We start from the raw sequence: 19956 nt of genomic DNA, 5'->3' as shown, positions 1-19956 counted from the left end.
CCACTTATGTTTTTCTATCTATCAGCCTTGTAATTCCCACTAAATGACTGAATAGGAGCATCCAAATAAGGTGAGAGAACGCTCTCAGAGATTTGTCAGTGTTCACATTTTTCTGGGTATAAAGTAAGCAATAGACTCCCATGAACACAAGAAGCAGCCATTGTCCAGCAGCCCCAGAGACCATGAAGAAAGACCACTAGACCTGATGCTAACGGAGACCAGGGGCCAGGGTCCCAGATGTCCTGGCCTGTGGAAAGAGTAAAGCTGAGTGCTTTCCAGCAGGAGCACTGGCTTTCAAAGTAGGGTGCTTTGGGGGCATTCATCAGCACTCCAGGGGCTTTGTAGCACTTGCCTCAGTTGAAAAGAACTCTAGAGGCCATGTTGCAGAGGGCCTGAGAACCAGAGAGAGAGATGCCTGAAGACAAAGCTGAAAAATAAAAACAAACTAACAAAAAACACTGCTATAAACAAAAGGAATTTATCCCTATAATGGCTTCTGTTCTTGACTGATGGTAACCAGCAAATGTCCCTAAAAAATACGCATAAGCATGCGTGTTGTCTGTGTTCTGTGTCACCATTGGAACAGATTATCAAAGAGAGCGAAGAAAGAGAGTGCAGTGGAAGGCTGACTGGTGGGAGAAGAGGGTAAGGAAGGTGGGAGAGTGGAGGCACATTTGGCTTTGTCTGTATGGCTTTGTCTTACAGGAATTGTCCTTGGGCAGACATGAAGCTGAATTCTCCTTTCCTTTTGTGTAGCTGGAGGAGTTCAAGTGTAGACCCATATTATTCCTTCAGTCTCTTTGCACACATGCAGTCAATTTGATTCCAGTGTTTTTCATCTGCTGAGGTCCATATGTATAGACATTGTTTATGTTGTTGAACACAGGGTGGTCTTGCAAAATTTTTATCATGTAATCTCCTGATCCATTTCTATCATCAAGCCCATGTTTTTCAAGTACAAATTCTCCCTTTTTGTTTCCAACTTTTGCATTTCAATCATCAGTAATCATCAATGCATATGGATTGCATGTTAGGTCAATTCCATACTGCAGTAGTTGGTACAGTTTTTTCAATATTACCTTCAGTGGTTGATGTATAAATTTAAGTAATAACTGATTTATCTGGTCTTCCTTATAGGCAATTTCCTATAAGTGATAGCCTTGTAATGAAAGATAGATTTTGAAATGTCCTTTTTGATAGTGAACAATACCTAATGAATGTGTCATTTCACTATAGAAGATCATATAACTGTCCAATTCAAAATAGCCAATGTCAGTTGATATCAGGTCCTCATGCCTAAGAGACTGATTTCATGCTTTCCAACTCATTTTTTACTGCTTACACTTTTTCTAGATTCAGATTGCATATGCAACCTACATTTTTATTATTAATTGTTATTTGCAGTGGTTTCTTCTCATTTGGAGCTATGTGCCACCAGCAGTGAAGGTCCCAAAGACTTTGCTCTATTCACATAATTAATGTCAACTCTACTTTGAGGGTACAGCAAGAACCAATGATGCTGAAGGAAGTTCAAACTGCACTGAATGAATCAGCCAAAAACAAAGCTCCAAGAATTGATATAATACCCATTGACCAATTTCCCAAAGCTGAAGATGCACTGGAAACACTCACTATGCCAGGACATTTGGAGGACAGCTACTTGGTCAGCTGACTGAAAAAAGATCCACATTTGTGCCATTCCAATGAAAGGTGACCCAGCTTAATGCTCAAACGATAGAACATTATCATTAATATTGCACGTAAGTAAAAGTTTGTTTAAGATTGCCCAATGAGGGTGCAGCAGTCCATTGGCAGGGAGGTGCCAGAGGTCAGGCTGGATTCAGAAGAGGACTTGGAACAAGGGACATCAATGACAATGTCAGACGGAGCTTAGCTCAAAGTAGAGAATACCAGAAAGGTGTGTACTTGTGTGTCATTCACTATGTGAGGGCATTTGACTGTGTGGACCATAATAAACTGTGGATAACCTTGAGAAGAATGGATATTCTGGGTCATTTCATTGTGCTCATTAAGAACTTGTATGTAGATCAAGAGGCAATTGTGTGCACAGAACAAGGGAATGCTACATGTTTTAAAATCAGGTAAGGTCCAGAGCATGTGCACTGGTACAGATAAGAGCTCTCAACACATGGAATCCAGGACAGACAAACCCCTCAGGAACAGTAATGGGAGTAGCAATACCATGAGTGTAGGGGGAAGGTGTGGGGAGAAAGAGGGAACCAATCACAGTGATCAATATATAATTAACCACTCATCCCCAGGTGGATGAACAACAGAAATGTGGGTGAAGGGAGACAGGGGTCAGTGTAAGATATGAAAATGATAATAATTTATAAATTATTAAGGGTTCATAAGGGTGATGGTGAGGAGGGGGAAATAAGCTGATAGCAAGGATCAAGTAGAAAGAAAATGTTTTGAAAAGGATGATGGAAACAGATGTACAAATATGTTTGATACAATTGATGTATGGATTGGTATAAGAGCTGTAAGAGCCCCCAATAAAGTGATTATTTAAAAAATCAGTTAATGTGTGCACCAGAGTTGTATCCTCTCATCATACTTGTTCAATCTGAATGCCAATAAAATCATCAGAGAAGCTGGATGATATAAAGAAGTGTGTGGCATCGGGATTGGAGGAAGGCTTATTAGAAACCTGCGGTCTGCAGATGGCGCAACCATGCTAACTGAAAGGCTGGAGGGATTGAAGCACTCACTGATGAAGATAAAATATTTCAGCCTTCACTCTGGATTACAACTCAAGACCAACATTCTCACAGCTGGACCAATAGGCAGCATGATGAGTCGAGAAAAGATTAAAGTTATTAAGGACTTTACCTACTTGGAATCAATAATCAATGCTCATGGAAGCCGCAGTCAAGAGATCAATAGATGTGTTGCCTTAGGTAAGTCTGCTGCAAAAGACGTCTTTAGAGTATTGAGACCACGGATGTTTATTTGAGGACTAAGCTGCACCTGAGCCAAGGCATGGTATTCTCCATTGCGTCAGAAGCATGTGAAAGTTGGACATTAAACAAGGAGGATGATAGAAGAATAGACACATTTGAATTGTGGTGCCAGAGAAGAATATCAAAAATAGCATGGTGTGCTAAAATAGCAGACAGATGTGCACTGGGAAAGTAAGGCCAGAGTGCTCTTTAGAGCCAAGGATGGCAACCCTTTGTGTGTGCTTTGGATATATTGTCAGGAGACAACAGACCAGTCAGGCCCTGGAGAAGGCCATCATGTTTGGTAAAGTGGAAGGGCACAAAAAAGAGGAAAGCCCTGGGTGAGGTGAATTGCCCAGTGTCTGCATCAGTGAGCTCAGACACAGAAACAGTGATAAGGCAGGCACCGGACTGTGCAGTGTTTCCTCTTATGGTGCACAGGGTCACTGTGGGTCTGAGCCAGCTCTGTGGCATCTAACAACCTAACAAGGATCAACTGCTGAGTTCTTAAAGTATTAATGATTTCTACCTGTTTCATCAGAAATTAAATATTCATTCTCGCTTTGATTGTAGCAGAAGTCTTATTGTTCTTATAGGGGATCTTTGAAAATTATGTCAATCTTCAGGCATGTTAGCCATGCTATGGCAGAATAGTGTGAATTTAATTTGGTGACACAAAATATTGAAACTGATATATTTTTTCATAACTTTTTTTCATGAATTTTGTGAAGACACCTTTAGCAATGTGCCAGCCTCCACTAAATAGTGGGTAGTGGCTTCTTATGAAACGCAGTGACCATAAATTCACCCATGTCCGCAACGAAGGTAAGAGTTCTAACACCGAATCATTGCTGCCCAACGTTTTGAGCTCTACTGCCCGATGACCAGTGAATAGAGGGTGACCGCTCCCTCTCAATGTGTAAACAGAGAGGACCCAGTTGAAGAGAACTGAAACCCACCCGGTAATGGCTCTGCTGCCTTCTGACAGCTGTGCTAGGTCTAGTTTGGGATATTTCTGGTGACAGAAAGGACCACAGCAACAGAGCGATTGGAGATCTAAGAAGTGACATTAATTCTGGCCTCTACAAAAGTAGGGATTGTGAATCAGGCACACTATGATGGTATGAAAAACACATTCCAATCTGGCTGCTTTGTTAACACATGGGGCATACACTAAAAAAAAAGGCCCACTGGACATAGACATAAGAACTTGGACGGCATTGGGCTTTTTATTGAAAATCATTTTATTGCTGCCTCTCCTAGATCTCGTTATAGCTCTTATTAAAATCCCTGCATATATCCATCTTGTCAAATACATCTGTACATATGTTACCATCATCTTTTTCAAAACATTTTCTTTCTACTTGAGCCCCTGGCATCAGCTCCTCATTTTCCCCCCTCCCTCCCCCAAGACCCCTTATAATTTTTAAATGATTCTTGTGTGTGTGTGTGTGTGTGCCTTTGTGTTTCTGAACAATATTGGCACTAGAGGTTGACAATGTATGGAGACAGCATTAAGAAAGGCATCTTTAGATGTTTCCACAAGTACCTTGGCAAGCAGATCCGATTTATTCTTTGTCTCAGGAGTTCTGCACAGGTTTTCCATCATCTCAAACAAATGAATAAAAGGTATATTTAAAATTTCAATTAAAATCCAGCCAATTATAACTTTTTCCAGATGCTGATACAACAAAGCTAGTCAGATCCAAGTCAGAGGCCAGGCATTTCACTGTTGGTAATAGGAACATAAGATGTTCCCAAGATCTGGGAAGGCATGTCACTGTTGGTAAGAGGAACATAAGATGTTCCCAAGATCTGGGAAGGCATGTCACTGTTGGTAATAGGAACATAAGGCCAAGAGTTAAGATGTTCCCAAGATCTGGGAAGAGGAGGGAGAGTGGGAGACACCAGAGAAGCACAGAGCATGAGGAGCCAGGCCAGTAACAGCGTTCCACAGGATGTAGCAAAGGTGATTCCAAGAGCTACAGGAACACAAAGTCCAGACTGTACTTCTGGCTTGGATGTCAGAAGGGGTTTAAGGAGATTAAGGATAAGAGGAAAGCATCAAACCGACAAAGATAAGACACACATTACCAAATGATTTGCTTGCTGCCTCTCCTCGATTCCTTTGGCCAGCTGTGAACAATGAGAATCTTGTTGTGGATGATATCCTAATGGCACCACATGATACTCTGACACTGCCTCAGCAGGTTACTTACCATGAAACATTTAAACCATGATATAGCATGGATTCAGACCCATAATCACTCTGAATTTAATTCCTCCCCCCTCCCTAAAATAACCATTTACTTTGTATATACAGATGGATACTTTATGTTCTGTCACATTCTTGGAAATATTGAGATTATATTTGACTGGATAGAAACTAGCTCCATATAAATCTGTTGTCACATATTAAAAAGTTTTAATATTATTTATTCAAATGCGAAGAGCTAAACGATAAAGTGGGAACATCATTGGAGTAGGAATTAAGGGACTGAGACTCCAATCCTGGCTTGGATGCAAATGTAAATTCAGTTTCCTCATGTATTGAAAAAAATGAACAATTTACTCATTGCCTAATAGATTGTTGATAATTGTTGATGTTAGATGCCCCAGAGGCAGTTCAACTCACAGCAACCTTACGTGTAAGAGAACCCGACCCTGCCCAGGGCTGCCCTGTGCTCACCGTTGTTCCTGTATTCCAGGTGATCTTTTCAGTCACTGTGTCAGTCCATCTCACTGAGACCTTTTTAAAATTCACTGATCTTCACTTTACCAAGATGATGTCCTTCTCCAGGGATGGCTGTCTTTTGGTAATATGGCCAAATAAATTTTCTGCATCCTCGTTTTTAAGGAGCTCTGCTTCTTCTCCTGGTAGTCCAAGGTAGATCCAGCATTCTTTGACAGCAATAATTCCAAGGAATTAACTCTTCTCTGCTCTTCCTTAATCTTCGCCCAGTTTTTACCAACCTATGCGATGAGCAAACATGTCATGGCCTGTGGCTTTATTCCTTAAAGTGGTATCTTCACTTTTTAACTCTTTAAAGAGATTTATTGCAATAAATTTGCCCAGTGCAGTGTGTCATAGATTTCTTGACCAGTACTCCTGTGGGTGATAATTATTAATCTAAATAAAATAAAGTCTTGACAGCTCATTTTTGTCTTATTTGAGGTATAATACATACTGTAGGCTATAGTGGCTGGATCTTCATTACTTAGTGCTCCAATCTTCTTAAGTTCCAGCGAGCAAGGGTATATTGCTGAGTCTCCCTTTCATCCTAAGGCTGCCTTCTTCTTGGGTGATTTCTTCAGCATGCAGAGAGAAAGAGTACAGTGTAAGGATGCAGCTCCCATCCACACCTCTCCTGATTTTATGACACAATGTCAAAGTTGGCGAAAACACCCAGAAAAAGCAAAATAAAAAACACATATAAGAAAATGCAACACAGTATTAACCACACCCTTAACCACTTAGCCAAAAACAGTAGTTTATGGAAATTATTAATTATATTACAGAAATATCAGACAAATTTTTGTTAGAATTTTCTTTGGTGGGGAGAAGAAAACTATTATTTTTGTTTTGTCACATTTAGGTATCTTCATATGTCACAAAAATTGTTGCAACTCTAGGGGCATTGCTACTCTTGAACTATGCTGTCAAGTACCACTGTAAAGAATCAATTTTTGTTAAGTCCAGTGAAAATATTGTGCCAATCTGCAATTGCCTTAGACCATCACTTTGTAAACATTTCACTTTTTATTTTTCTGGTAAGCATAAAAGGAGGCCTGTAGTTCTGTATCTTTGGATTTTAAGTAATAAGTTCCCTTAGATCAACTATTTTTTAAAGTTCTAGTTTTAATTAAACTGATGGGTAGTCCTATGTTGATTAACACATTGTGTGGGTGTGTTTGGTGTTAGCCAGGGTACATGTGTATATTTCTAGAATTCCTTAAGTAGAAGAACATAGCTCCTAGATGAGCCATGGCCCTTTGAATAGGAAGAGATCTTTAGGGGTTGCAAGTATGTGGAAACAACTGCTTTCAGGCAGTTCAAGATTATTACTGCATTACTAAGTCAACTGGACAAAACTGAATTTCTTTTAAAGTCTTCCTTTGAATTGAACATGATTCGTCATCTCTGACCAAGCTAAATTCATCTTCCAAGATCTCTACCTTTTGGGGTAAGCAAATCATTTAATAACCAATAAATATAGATATTTTGACGTATGTGCTATTTATCTGGAGAAAAAAGTGACATGCCTGTTTAGATCTTATCATTTACTGCGGTTCATGAATGTTGTCTGAGTCCTGTAAGTGAGGTAAACTCAGATGTAACAGGTAGGGATCATAATACTAAAGGTGATTTATTTGATTCTGAGTGTGCCTCTAACTCCATTAAAACCTTTTGCTTTCTTTGGGAAAATAATGGCTGTTTACCCTTTCTCTTTGAAAAATTGTAGGTACATTATACATCTCTTAATCATATTTCGGTCTCACCCTTCACACCACTCCTTAGTCTGTGGTTGTTTTTATGACATATATTAAGTCCTTTGTGTCCCCATCATAAATCTTTATAATCCAACATCATAAATAACTTTTTATGAAAATTTCGGAAGGTTAATCTTGCTATTTGAGGTAGTTAGTTTATTGTGCCAACCTGGCCAATAAACACATGTGTGATTAATTGAAGGGCAGAGACATAAAATCCTTGCCTTTCTTGTCTCTTGCTCTTTGATCATCAGACCAGTGTGCGGCTGCCTTGATTGTTCTGCAACTTGCCTCAATTTGCAAGCTACGCTACCTGTGGGACACCTAACCTGTGGACTGTGTCTCTGAAATTTGAGGTTCCTTCAAGACCTGCTTCACCACACAATTGGAATTTACATCTCTTGAGCTGGGGTCTGTCAGACCCTGTTATCTGGCTGACTGTGTGTGACTTGCCTTACTGTTTACTGCCTGTGCCGGGATAGCCTGAATCTCTCTACAGAGTACTACCTGGAAGCCCTCAAGACTTGAAGTGTCTCAAAACTCTCTCATGGGAGTGAGTTGCACTGAGCCATTTGTACTGCTTTATAATTTCGCTGTTTATTTCTTGTGCTATATATCTATATCTATATATATATATATATATATAATTATTAGCAATCTGGTTTTCTCTCTCTAAAGAACCCTGTGTAGCACACTACTAATTCCATTAATTATCTTTCCTCAAGTCATAATTCATGAATTACATGCAAGTCTAAGGTGAGAAAGATCTAGTACAAAAAGAAATTCAAAAACATAGCAGTTTAAAACAGTGATAAATGTTAATTTCACACAGTTTCTCTGTGAGCAGTTTAACTGGATGGTTCTAGTGCAGAGTCTCTCATGATGTTGAAATCAAGATGGCAGCTGGATCTCTGGTCATCTGTGAATATGATGGTCTAGACTCTAGACAGCAGTTCTCAACTCGTGGTTCATGTGACCCTTTCGCAGGGTTCACTCGATGAATAACAGTGGCAAAGTGACAGTTATAAGTAGCAATGAAAATAATTTTATGTGTCAGGGGTCACCACAACATGTGGCACTGTATTAAAGGGTTGCAGCATTAGGTAGGATGATCTTTAGACCATCCATTTCCAAGATAGTTATTCACCTGTCCAGCACATTGGCACTGGCTCAGCTCCTCCACACACTAACTTCTCCATAGGACTGCTTAAATGTTCTAATGACCAAGCAGTTGACTTGACCCAGATAAAGTGGAAACCACATATCCTACAGTTTAGCTTTGGAAACCACACACATCCATTTCTGCAATATTACAGTGATTTATTTCCCAGATCATCTCAATATAATTGGTATAAAAAACAAACTATGAATTATTGGAATCATTCGGGACCAGGATAATAAAGATCATTTCAAAACTCTAACCTCACTGCCATCGAATCAGTATGTAGCCAGCTCTGGTCAGCTCTGCAGGTGTGTGGGGGAGATTCAAGGTCACTTGCTGCTGGAAGCCAGCCTGGTATTGATCCGGCCATACATATGCCACCTGCACTTAGAGCCTTTTAAGGAGCTGGCTACCAAAGCCTTGCTAACTGCACTTGTTTGACATTTCCATAAGGAACAGATATCTGAAACAAATATCTCTGTGGTTTTGATTAGTGAAAATGAATACATGGCACAAAAGTAGATTTGTGGATACATTTTTGTCACTGTAGAAGGAAGAACATTTATGAAGACTTTTCTACATTACGGTGATTATGGCTACCTAGGGCACAAATAACAAGATAGACTCTTACTTGCTAGATCTGGGAAACTAGTGCCCGTTCCCAGAGTCTGCTTTTCTCAGACAGGTTGTGCACCACACCCAGACGCAAGTTTCATGCTGCAGAGTTGCTCAGAGTGCTGGTAACCTCATGTCTTTAGAGCAGAATTCTCCCACAGGGTTTTCATGACTACAGTCCACTAGAAGCAGAGTGTCAGACTTTTCTTTAGCATATCTGGGTGCATGCAAACCATCAACTTTTACGTCACTTGTTTTGTTGTTAGTTTTTGAAAGCAAACTATTATTTATCCCAAGAAGGTATTTAGAGAAGCTAAAAAAGAAATCTCAACATGCCATTAAAGCTTTTCAGTCTTCATTTCATAGATATTAGAAATTGCTGTATTATTTTTATGGATAAAGATAAAACTATGTACCTTAATACTAAAACTGTAACTCCTGACACATTGTTGAAACACATGTCAGTTGACTAAGAAAATAAATAGTACTATAGATGTTCAAACAATAATGCAGCTTAGATAAGGGACAATATCTCAAATTGTGTTCATGTAAGAAGGGAAGGAATGGGGATTAAAAACACTACAAGGTACATGAATGTTCAAAGTATATCATATGTTCTTTAACTTTTTGAAGCCAGGAGACGAAAACCACCAACATATCAGACATGGGCGTGATGTCATTTTTGTTATTTCTCCTTCCTGATTGACCATGTGCAGAAGACTAGTGCTAAGCCATCGGTTACCATCGTCAGACAGACTGTAGTTAGAACACTGAAAGTTTGCAGTCACTGGCCCAGGGGCCAGGGAGCCATCTTGAGGTGAGTCCCAGTGTGCTCCTTTGCCTGGCTAAACAAGTGCTACCTTCTGTCCCTCTGGGATGTCTGTGTCTTGGTAGTACACAGACCCACACTGGCAAAGGGCTCTCTTACTCTGGATCCCGCTTCTGGCTTGCTACCTTCTAACCTCCATTTGTGGGGAGACTTGAGCTGGCAGCTTATTGCCTGGCCTCATTACACGGTCTTCTGAGCCAACAGTGGCAATTTAGTGTGAATGAGGGAAATCCTCCAGATAGACATCCGCACCCCAGATCCGGATCCTGCTAGCCTCCCCAGGCGCATGAGTCATATTCTTAAAGGTTCATGCGTTCTAGAAGATGTTACAATGCTTCTCAATCGCTAGCACATGAAAACATTCACTATGGGGAGCAGTGGTGATTGCCATCCTGTTTACTGGAATGGTGCAGCTCCGGTGAAGGGAATTCAATCTTTATGGCTTTTGTAGTCTTTGCAGTTCCCACTCAGCAGGACTCTGACTGAGGGACTGGTCAAGTTTTCCATTGTACTGAGCATAAAAGGGAGCCACCTCAGAAGCGAAATCCGAGAAATCCGTGACCTCCAAGAAAGAAAAGCCGTCAGCAGAGCACGTGTGAGAGCTCTATGTCAAGCGGCACCGGAAACAAGAGGACCGGAAACAAGAGGACCGGAAACAAGAGCACGGAGACGACGGGACAGAGCATTGTAGGTGAGCCAAGAGCACGAGACAGATCCATGTTTGGGGTCCACAGAACAAGGTAAGCTTCGTGCCTTTCATTAAGAGGCTGGCATGCCTTTGAACATATAGCTGCCCGAAAGGGACTTTATCACACTTTCGCCAGCAGTGGAGAGACCAAGAGACCACGTGATTGAGAGGCCGGGGAAGAGAGAACAGAATTATCAGCATGGCCGAGAGGACAAAAGAACTCTATCCTTAATGTTTTCTGATTGTGGCTTGATAGAACCTCTTAATTACTCTAATAAAAGGCTGTAATGAATATTAGCTGTGAGTTTGGTGTAGCCATTCCAACCAATTCTCAAACCCAGGAGAGAAATAGAGTGCCTGGGGCAGGATAGCAGGTGTCAGAATAGGATACGGAAGGGTGCAGAGCTGCCTGACCTCTGTCAGTGTGGAGGCAGATTCTCCTTCTCCCGACTGAAGTTCAGGAAGGTCAGCTGAGGGTGCCCTGCCACTTCCCCAAAAGCCTTTTAAAAGGTTGGACATTTTGAACATCTAGAATCTCCTCCTCATTGGGAATGGCTTTGCATGAATATTACCAAAAGAAGTGATTTTGTACAGACTCATACCATATAATCAGGTAGAATAGTTGTTTATATTCCATGTGATATGATTCATGCTACAAAGTTGTCATTCCTTTTTTCCCCAGAGAGCTGATTAATCAGCACATCAATTCATGCATTTTATTTTCCATAAAAGAATATACATGCCCAAAAAGTACATACGATGATTGATGTTGTTAGGTACCATTGAGGTGATTTAGAAACATAGTGACCCCATGTGACAGAGTGAAATTGCATGCCAAGGTTGTCTAGGCTGAACTTTCCATAGAAGCAGTGAACAGAGTCCCAGGTTTCTTTTCCCATGAGTCATTTAGTAGATTTGAACCACCAATGTTTTGGTCAGCTATACTTAATCACTGTACCACCAAGATTCCTATATATGCTTTAATAGTGCATTTTTATAAAGTAATAGTGTTGGGTACTACACATGAATCAAGAAGAATCACAGAAGAATTGATGTACTTGGATGATGGTGTTGGAGAAGAAGTTGAAAGTACCATGGACTTTCATAAAAACGATCAACTCTCTCTTGGAGGAAGAATAGTCAGAATGCTCCTCAGAAGCTAGGAGGGTGAGACTCTGTCTCATGGAATTTGGATGTGTTATCAGGAGGGACCAGTGGCAACATACTTGTTTAAAGAGAGACAGAGAGAGAGGGGGGGGGGAGGGAGGGGGGGGGAGGGGAGAGGAGAGGAGACAATCCCTCAACAAGATGAAGTGGCACAATGACTGCAACAATGAGGTCAGGCATAACAGTAACTGCGGCCACAGTTCAGGAAGGACCTGGCCGTATTTTGCTGTTATACATAAGGTCACTACACTATGCGTCAGAACCCACCCGCGGCCCCAAACAATGACATACAGTGTCAGCGACCTGGATGGTGGCTATCTGTGGGAAAAGTAAGAACTAGAAAGGAGGGCCAAGGGGCTCTTCCTGAGTACTGGCAGGGACCTGCTTTTGTTTTATTATTTTTTAATAAGTCATTTTATTGGGGCTCATACAACTCTTATCACATTCCATACATACATCAATTGAGCAAAGCACCCTTGGGGGATGCAGCCATGATCTTTTGTTTTTGTCTGGAATCTTGTATAGTCAGTATGAAAATTTAATGATTTCGCTCATTACAGGAGTCCTTTTCTAAACATATCTTATATCTTAATTTTTTAATTACAGCATTGTCAAGGTAATGAAATACTTGTTGGCTTAAGCACTGTTGAAGAGTATCACTTAAATAGCTAGCATCCTGTTGATGCAAACGTGATATATTAGTTCATAGATCAGCAAAGTGTTTCTATGAACGGCTAGAGGGTAAATGTTGTAAACTTCTGAGCCATATAGTCACAGTTGCAATTACTCAACTTTGTCATTATAGCAAAGCCAGATGAAAACAACACATAATGAATGTTGTGACAGGCTTCCAGTAAAACTACATCTGCATAATCAGGGGAATGGGTCAATTTCACTGCAGGCCTTACTTAGCCATTCCTTGTGCTAATTGATATCTAATATTATTAGGCCTAGCCCAGTTAGGAACAATCTGGAAGCAACTTAATTCACCATTTTTAATTTAAAGTAAACAATAGTGGACATCCAGAGGTTACACAAAGACTTCCCCAGGTCATAGCTATCTGCAGACAAACTTCTGCCTTCCAAGAGAGGGGGTTCTTCAGGTCAATATGACTTGCATTCACACTTTTTAAAAGTCTGCATTTCCAGGTGGTAAATGTTTTATGCGTGTGACAAAAATGGGAAAATAGGTCACAAGTGGTTTTCCTGTTTGTATGACACTAGATAAAATGTCTACAACAAATTTTATATATTAAATGTAGTGTGGTAGTTAGATAATTTTATGTAAATTTGACAATGTACGAAAATCTAGGGGTAGACTCCAACCTGTCAATCAGATCAAAACCTGATGATGCCTTCTTGGGGATATGACCTTCTTATAATTGGAGGAAACTGGGAACACCGCCCCCCCCCCTTCTTCCTCATCTTCCTGCTTGCTAGGACTCTTGCCCCTGACCCTAGAGCTGCCGGAGACCTTCCATGTCTCTACTGACCTTGCACTCACACCACTCTGCACCTACCAGCCTGTGACCTTCCTCACTTCTGCACCATTGCAGTCTGAAGAGGGACTTGTGGACTAGTATCAGACTGATGGACTTGAGTTGGACTGGGCTGGGGCTCTTTCTTGGTTTATAATTACTTCTGGATATATAAAAACTTCTGGATATATATATATATATGACTGTCACTGATATTGTTTCTTTAATCAACCCAGTCTAACACACTTGGGCATTTTATTGCTTATGCACAACTTATGGGGGGAAAGGGTACTTTTAGAAATAAGAGCAAAGAAAATAAGTATAATTTCCGGGGAGTTTTTTTATAGTCCTCACTAGGCAAAATGTATTCATGCCCCCAATTATGAAGCAATTTTAGTAATTTTCAAAAGACCAAATGAAAATGGGTAGAACTCCTGAAGTCTAAACAGCTTAATAAACAAGAAATTTGTAGTTGCCTCAGGATCCTCCAAAGAGAGGAGCAACAAATATTTATTATAGTTGGAAAAGTTAAACTGTTTGAGATCATATAAGCCATCATGTTCCTAGGTGCCACCAAGTCCGCTCGGACGCACGGTGACCATGTGTGCAGGGAATGAAACACTGCCAGGTCTTGATCGCCCTCACAATTGTGGTCATGTCGCGGCTCATGGGTGCAGCCACTGTGTCAGTTCATCTTGTTGACAGTCTTCTTCTTTTTCACTAGCCCTCAATTTCACTAAGCAGTTTGTTCTTCTCCAGAGACTGGTCCTGCCTGCCTGATAACATGTCCCTGCGTGTGAGAGGCCATCTCGCATGAAACACTCACCTCTAAGGCTCCTTCTAGCTACACTTTTTCCGAGACAGATTTGTTTATTCTTCTGGCAGTGCACGCCACCTTTAATAATCAATATTTCAAGATTACCAAAGAAGTAAAATGCAAAAAGCATCATAAGTTGAAAGTCTGGCAGTTAGTGACACTGAAGAAAATGGATACTAGCAAAGATGAGTGCAGGATTAGACAGAGAGAAACATCTTCCCTTCAGAACCTCACGCAAAGTACAAGGATGCAAGTGCTCAGAGGCTAGGAGAGCTGAAATAAAAAAGGACTTCAGAAAAAGTAAAAACAGATGCTATAGTAAAGACGTTGAGTTCCAGCTACTGAGAACTATTCTTCAGCAAGTGTTGAGGGCGTCTTTGTGTTTTAAATAAATTACTGTAATGAATGCACCTTGCTTGCTCATTCAGCAATGGAACTCAGTGAATTAGATTAGCATCGCGGGCTGGAATACTCGTGTTTTAATGCCTGAACACTGTGGACTGCTCACGAGTTCCTCTGTGTTTGGTCTTTCATTCAGGGATTCAGTTTGTAAGCCTGAAAGCAATATGGGTCTTTATAGGAGTGAATTCCATGGGGTAGTATTGGGAATGAATTAGCCAGTGAGTAATTAGTATGCCTCTTGTTATCATCCTTGTTACTTCTACCAAATGACCTTCGTGTTCCTGATAAATCTGGAAAAGAAGGTGGAGGACGGTATTGACTGGATCCTAGGATTTAGCTGGGGGTGATTTTTAATAAGTTTAATTGTTAGTGTCATCCTGCTGGCTATAAAGTCCGTCATCTTCGAAACAGGAGTGGGACTTTTATGACCAGCCAAAGAGAGGAGATAAGAACAGAGTGTGTTTTGTGGTCCCTGAGATCTTTGTGCACTGGACCTCCTTCATCCAGTGACAGCTGTGACACCAGAGAAGTGGCAGAGAGCTGCATCAGCAGCAGAACCAGGGGCCAGATCATGATAGAGCAGTGGGCCTCCCAGCCCAAACAACAATGAACACAGGATGCTTTGGGGCATGAAGCAGGCTTGCTGAATGGGATGCCTCTGGGCACTTAATTGGGGGTGCTGGAGTTGCTAACCCACAGAAGTGGACCTGAGTGTCATCAGGCTGAGCAGTCCCAGGGAACCCTACAAGAGCTCTGTGACATTGCTCCAGCAGGGAAGAGGCCAGACCAAAAGGCCGAGGGCCAGAGAAAGCCTTCCCGTGGGCACAGCAGAAAAGAAACTGTCCTGACGAAACAACTGTATCCTGAGTATTTTTTATATGAATTATTCACAACTTGTTAAAACTTCCCCCAATGAACCTTCTTAAGTCGTGAGCATCACCTCAGAATTCTGTGTGACCATTCTGACGAATTTATCAAACCTAGCCACAGAATTAGAGTGCTGTGGGGGGGGGGGGGGACAGTTGGTGTTGGAATGGAATAGAATTGGAAGGTGGGTGGAGGCGTAGCTGACCTCTTCCCTGTAGCAATTTGCCTTGCGAGCCAGAGGAGTTCAGATGTGGCCTCCACAGCATTTTCTGGAAGCATGAATTGACCGTTACTGCATACTAAGCAATGCAAAGAAAAGCATGGTCCTCAGAAAAGGCAACATTGAATATTAGAATTGAGATCAGGATTATCCCTGGGACTTACCAGCCCTTAAAGAAAATATGTACTCATCTCTGTCTCTGATAGAAGAAATTAAATAACATATATAATGTTATATATTATTTATATATTATGTATATATATATTGTGCAGCCCATATGTTCATTATTATTTATGTGAGTAAATGGCTTAATGCACAGAAAAAGAGGTATTACAGAATTGAAGGACTATCGTAAAGGGCAAGGTAATGTTCATTTATTTGTATTGCATTTAAGGGCTCTGATTTTCCTCAGGGGAAACTTGAAATATTCAAATTCTAATCTGGTTTATAAATTGGGTTGAAGAATTAAATAAACAGTGTCTTTTAGTCATGACCGTTGTTCAAACTCTTTCATTTCTATACTGGCCTCTCCCAATCTGGAGGTAGGAGCAGCGGGGGAGGGGGGGCAGAGGGGGATTGTGACCCTGTGTTTGGAGCGCAGAGCTTGAGGGCCTATGAAGCATCACCCAGGTCCTAGAGAGCTCCGGCTTCCGTGTTTGATCAAGCTGATCCTGCAAGCGGACTGCGCTTGGTCTGCAGATGGTGTTTGCACCATCTTTGATCTGGGATCTACTTTTCCTCAGCTCCACAGCCCCTCACTCTGAACTTAGTCTCCTTATGACTCCTGCAGAATCTCTGCCAAGTTCCGCAGTGGCCTGGCTGGCACAGCGCTTGAGGCATGGGGTCATCTTGCTAGCATGCTCCCTGGCTTTCACAGTCATGCTCAAGGGTTACAAGCACTTTGAACAAATGAGGCTCAGGGAGCACAGTGCAAAACAACATTAGGCTCTTCCCACACAGCCCCTGCAAGCTAGCTTCTCCCAGTAGAGCTGGTTTTTCTGCCCTGATAAAATCTTGGGCAAGTCTCATGAATCACAGCTCACACTCAGGTAATAAAAAGTCCTCCAGTCATTTGTAGAAAGCTTGAAAACCTCAGTTCAGTAAATAGGATATCCAAGGAGAGTTAAAAAATTATATACATATATCCCCAATTCATTGAATGTTGCGTGTTCTTTCTTCCTGCAGTCAGAGTGGAAAGCAAGCAAGAGTTGATTGCTTTCTCCTTGTTTTCCTCTCTCCGGAGGTAGTTTCATCTCTCCTTTCTTCCTCCCCCTCACTTGGATGCAGGAGTGAGGGGGGAGGGGCAGGAAGGGTGGGACAAGACTTATTTCCCTGGCAAAGATGCTATCTGGCATGGCTTTCCTCTGGCCATAGCAGATATTATTAACACCTCTTGTTTCTTTGGTTCTTTTGCTTGCTCCTCTCAATTCGGCCCCTCAACTTGGACAGAGCCCTGGCTTCCATCAGATGCTTCCTCCTGGGCTTCTGTATCCGTGAACTTGCCTTGAGTTTCCTCTCCTGCAGATGTCTTGCCCTCTAGTAGAAGCCCTCCTGAGCATCACTTATTTCACACATAGCCCTGGGCTGACCTTTCTACTGTCCCTTCCACAGCTGGTTTTCTAGAATCACGTGTCTTTGATCATCTCTCAATGGGAATGGCCTTCAACCTTGTATTTGCTGGCCAGTGCAGTCAGTTACATTGTGTTTCTTAGAAATGAACCACAAGTTTACAATCACCCCTGAACTCCTGGAGAAAATCTTAAATTTATATTGTCATTGTATAATAAGTATAATAATAAAATAATAATTCTGATTTTTTAAAAGTACTCAGAGCTAAACTAGGGTCTATTCCTCATAACAATCCATTAAGCGATCAGTTAATAGAGAAGCTGAATTTGGGGTGGGGTGGGGACCTTGACTTTGCTGATTTAAGTAAGTTAGCAGGTCATGGCTTTCCATTTGGAAGCACGCATCTTGACGTATAATGGTGTATTGGTGTGTCTGACCCAACAAACTGTCAAGGCTCTGAGTATAGGAACTTCATCTCTTTTGTTCACCACTATTTTTAATGAAGAGTACATGCATTCTCAATAGGAATAGCATTGCCCTCAAGGGAACAAGAATACCTTAGGTAGGATGGTTTGTGTCCCTGCAAAGGTGAAATATGATGTGTGACTCATGAGAAGGTACACTACACTGTAAAAGAACTACATGATTTTTCTAATTTCTACATATAGAAATATGGGACTGTGTGTGAAAATGCATATTTTGGGTTTGGAATAAAGCAAGAACAATAGGGTTGAATCACGCTGACTCACTCATGTGAGCCCACTAAGAGAAGGTGGAATTCAGCACTGAAGCTCAAGGGATTGCAACAGGGTCCAACTGTTTGGTTGGTTTGTTGACTGGGACATGGATCGGAAAATGGTATACACTAACTAAAGTTGAAATCCTAGAACTGCCTTTTTATACTGTAGAGGAAGATAGTCAATGCTTAGAGTGATTTATTGTATAGAGCCTAATGCTGTGCAAGTCCTGGGAGACTATCCCTCTTTTACTGCAGCTATAAGGAATACATGTGTGAGGGAAGCCCCGTCATTCTGGTAGAGCATTGTGTTCTTTTCTGTAGGCCATTGTGGTAGTTATGTAATCATTTGTCAATTAGAGAGGATTGGGAGTGAAGGGGTGGAGTCTAGCCTGTCAACCAATGAGGCCTCTGTGTGGGCATGACCTTCTCCTGAATTTCTGGGAACTCCTGGATTCCTCCTTGGAGGCAAGAGACACTTCTCTTTCTCTCTCTGCTCACTCTCTGCAATGCATTGCAGCTGACAAGACACGGAACTAGGCTAATGCCCTGAGCTGGAGAAGCCATGTGGAGACCCCTGCCAGTGCTGAGATGCTTCCAATGCCACTGAATCCACAAGACTTCCTACCCACTGGCCTGTGATCTTCCTGCATTTGGTGTCATTGCATGTGTTTCCTGAGTCTGAGGAATTTATACATTGATGTTGGACATATGGGCTAATATCAGACATATGGACTTGATCTGGACTGGGGTGGGATGTTTTCTCCATATTCAACTGCTCTTGTCTATAAAGTTCTTTCTTATACACATACAAGTGTCCATGATTTTGTTTCTCTACTCAGACCAACACAGCCACACAGTGCAGTGGCCACACAGTGCAGTGGGAACCAGGGGTACTGGATTTAGAAACCTCAACAATCTGGAAATAAGTGAACACTGGCTTGGAAGAGCCACCTGGTAATATTTAATCACCAACAACAATGTATGCTTGGTTATTATAATGGACAATAGAGTCAAAGTGGTAATCCAAATAGCCTGACCTTAAGATAGCTTTGTCGGTGACTAATTGAACATGGCAGTTTTAGAAGTGAAATAGATGGGGAGATTATTTAATGTTTTTTGACCTACAGAAAGAGAAGCGTCTTCAGTCAAGGAAATATAAATCTATTTTAAATCACCAAAGCATGATCCCTTGATCAATTACAAGACTTTGGCCAGATGATAAATCCACAACCATGTGAATGAATGGGTGAATGAGTTCCTTAAAGACTGACCCCACTGCATGGTCAAAAGTGTTATAGTAATAACTTTCCTCCAGCTTTCTCAAAGTGGACTACCAAATTCCACTTATGCAATCAGGGAAAGTATTACCCCACTTTTGAAGGTATTATTTGATGCTGACTTTGTACTGAAACTCAACTTTAAAACTCCAAACATCACTGATCATAGGTGCTAATAGAAGGCAGGTGATCAATCAACTTTTGGCTCAGTTCCACCACTCAGTATATCCCTGAACTCATTTTGAGGTATTTTTCTTAGTTTTAGAAGACATAATTGGATAGATCTATTTATGAACTAGCAGAATTCACATATTAGTTGCCTTTATATGGTTACTGACACTATTCATGTTTACAGGCGCAGATTGCTTCATCTTCCATGATACAACTCATGGGTTTGAACCACAGACTTCCAGGTTAGCAGCCCAATGCCTAACCCACAGCGCCATAGGGGCTTTTCTATTAAGGTGTGAAAGACCATGTAAAACTAACTAGCATATCTTCTGCCTAGAAAAATGGCAAACCAACAGCGAGTCCACATTTTTATAAGAAACTAGTGCTACGAGCAAGGACTTAAAAGGAAGCAGGGTAGTGTTTTTCAGCACATATCTATTCGCCTTACACAGTGGATCTGCATAGCAAATCTTGGAGAGTGAGAGATTTTTGCCATAA

This window comes from Tenrec ecaudatus, chromosome 7 (genome assembly GCF_050624435.1).
Source record: "Tenrec ecaudatus isolate mTenEca1 chromosome 7, mTenEca1.hap1, whole genome shotgun sequence".
Taxonomy (NCBI): domain Eukaryota; kingdom Metazoa; phylum Chordata; class Mammalia; order Afrosoricida; family Tenrecidae; genus Tenrec; species Tenrec ecaudatus.
Note: the sequence above shows the minus strand (reverse complement) of the source record.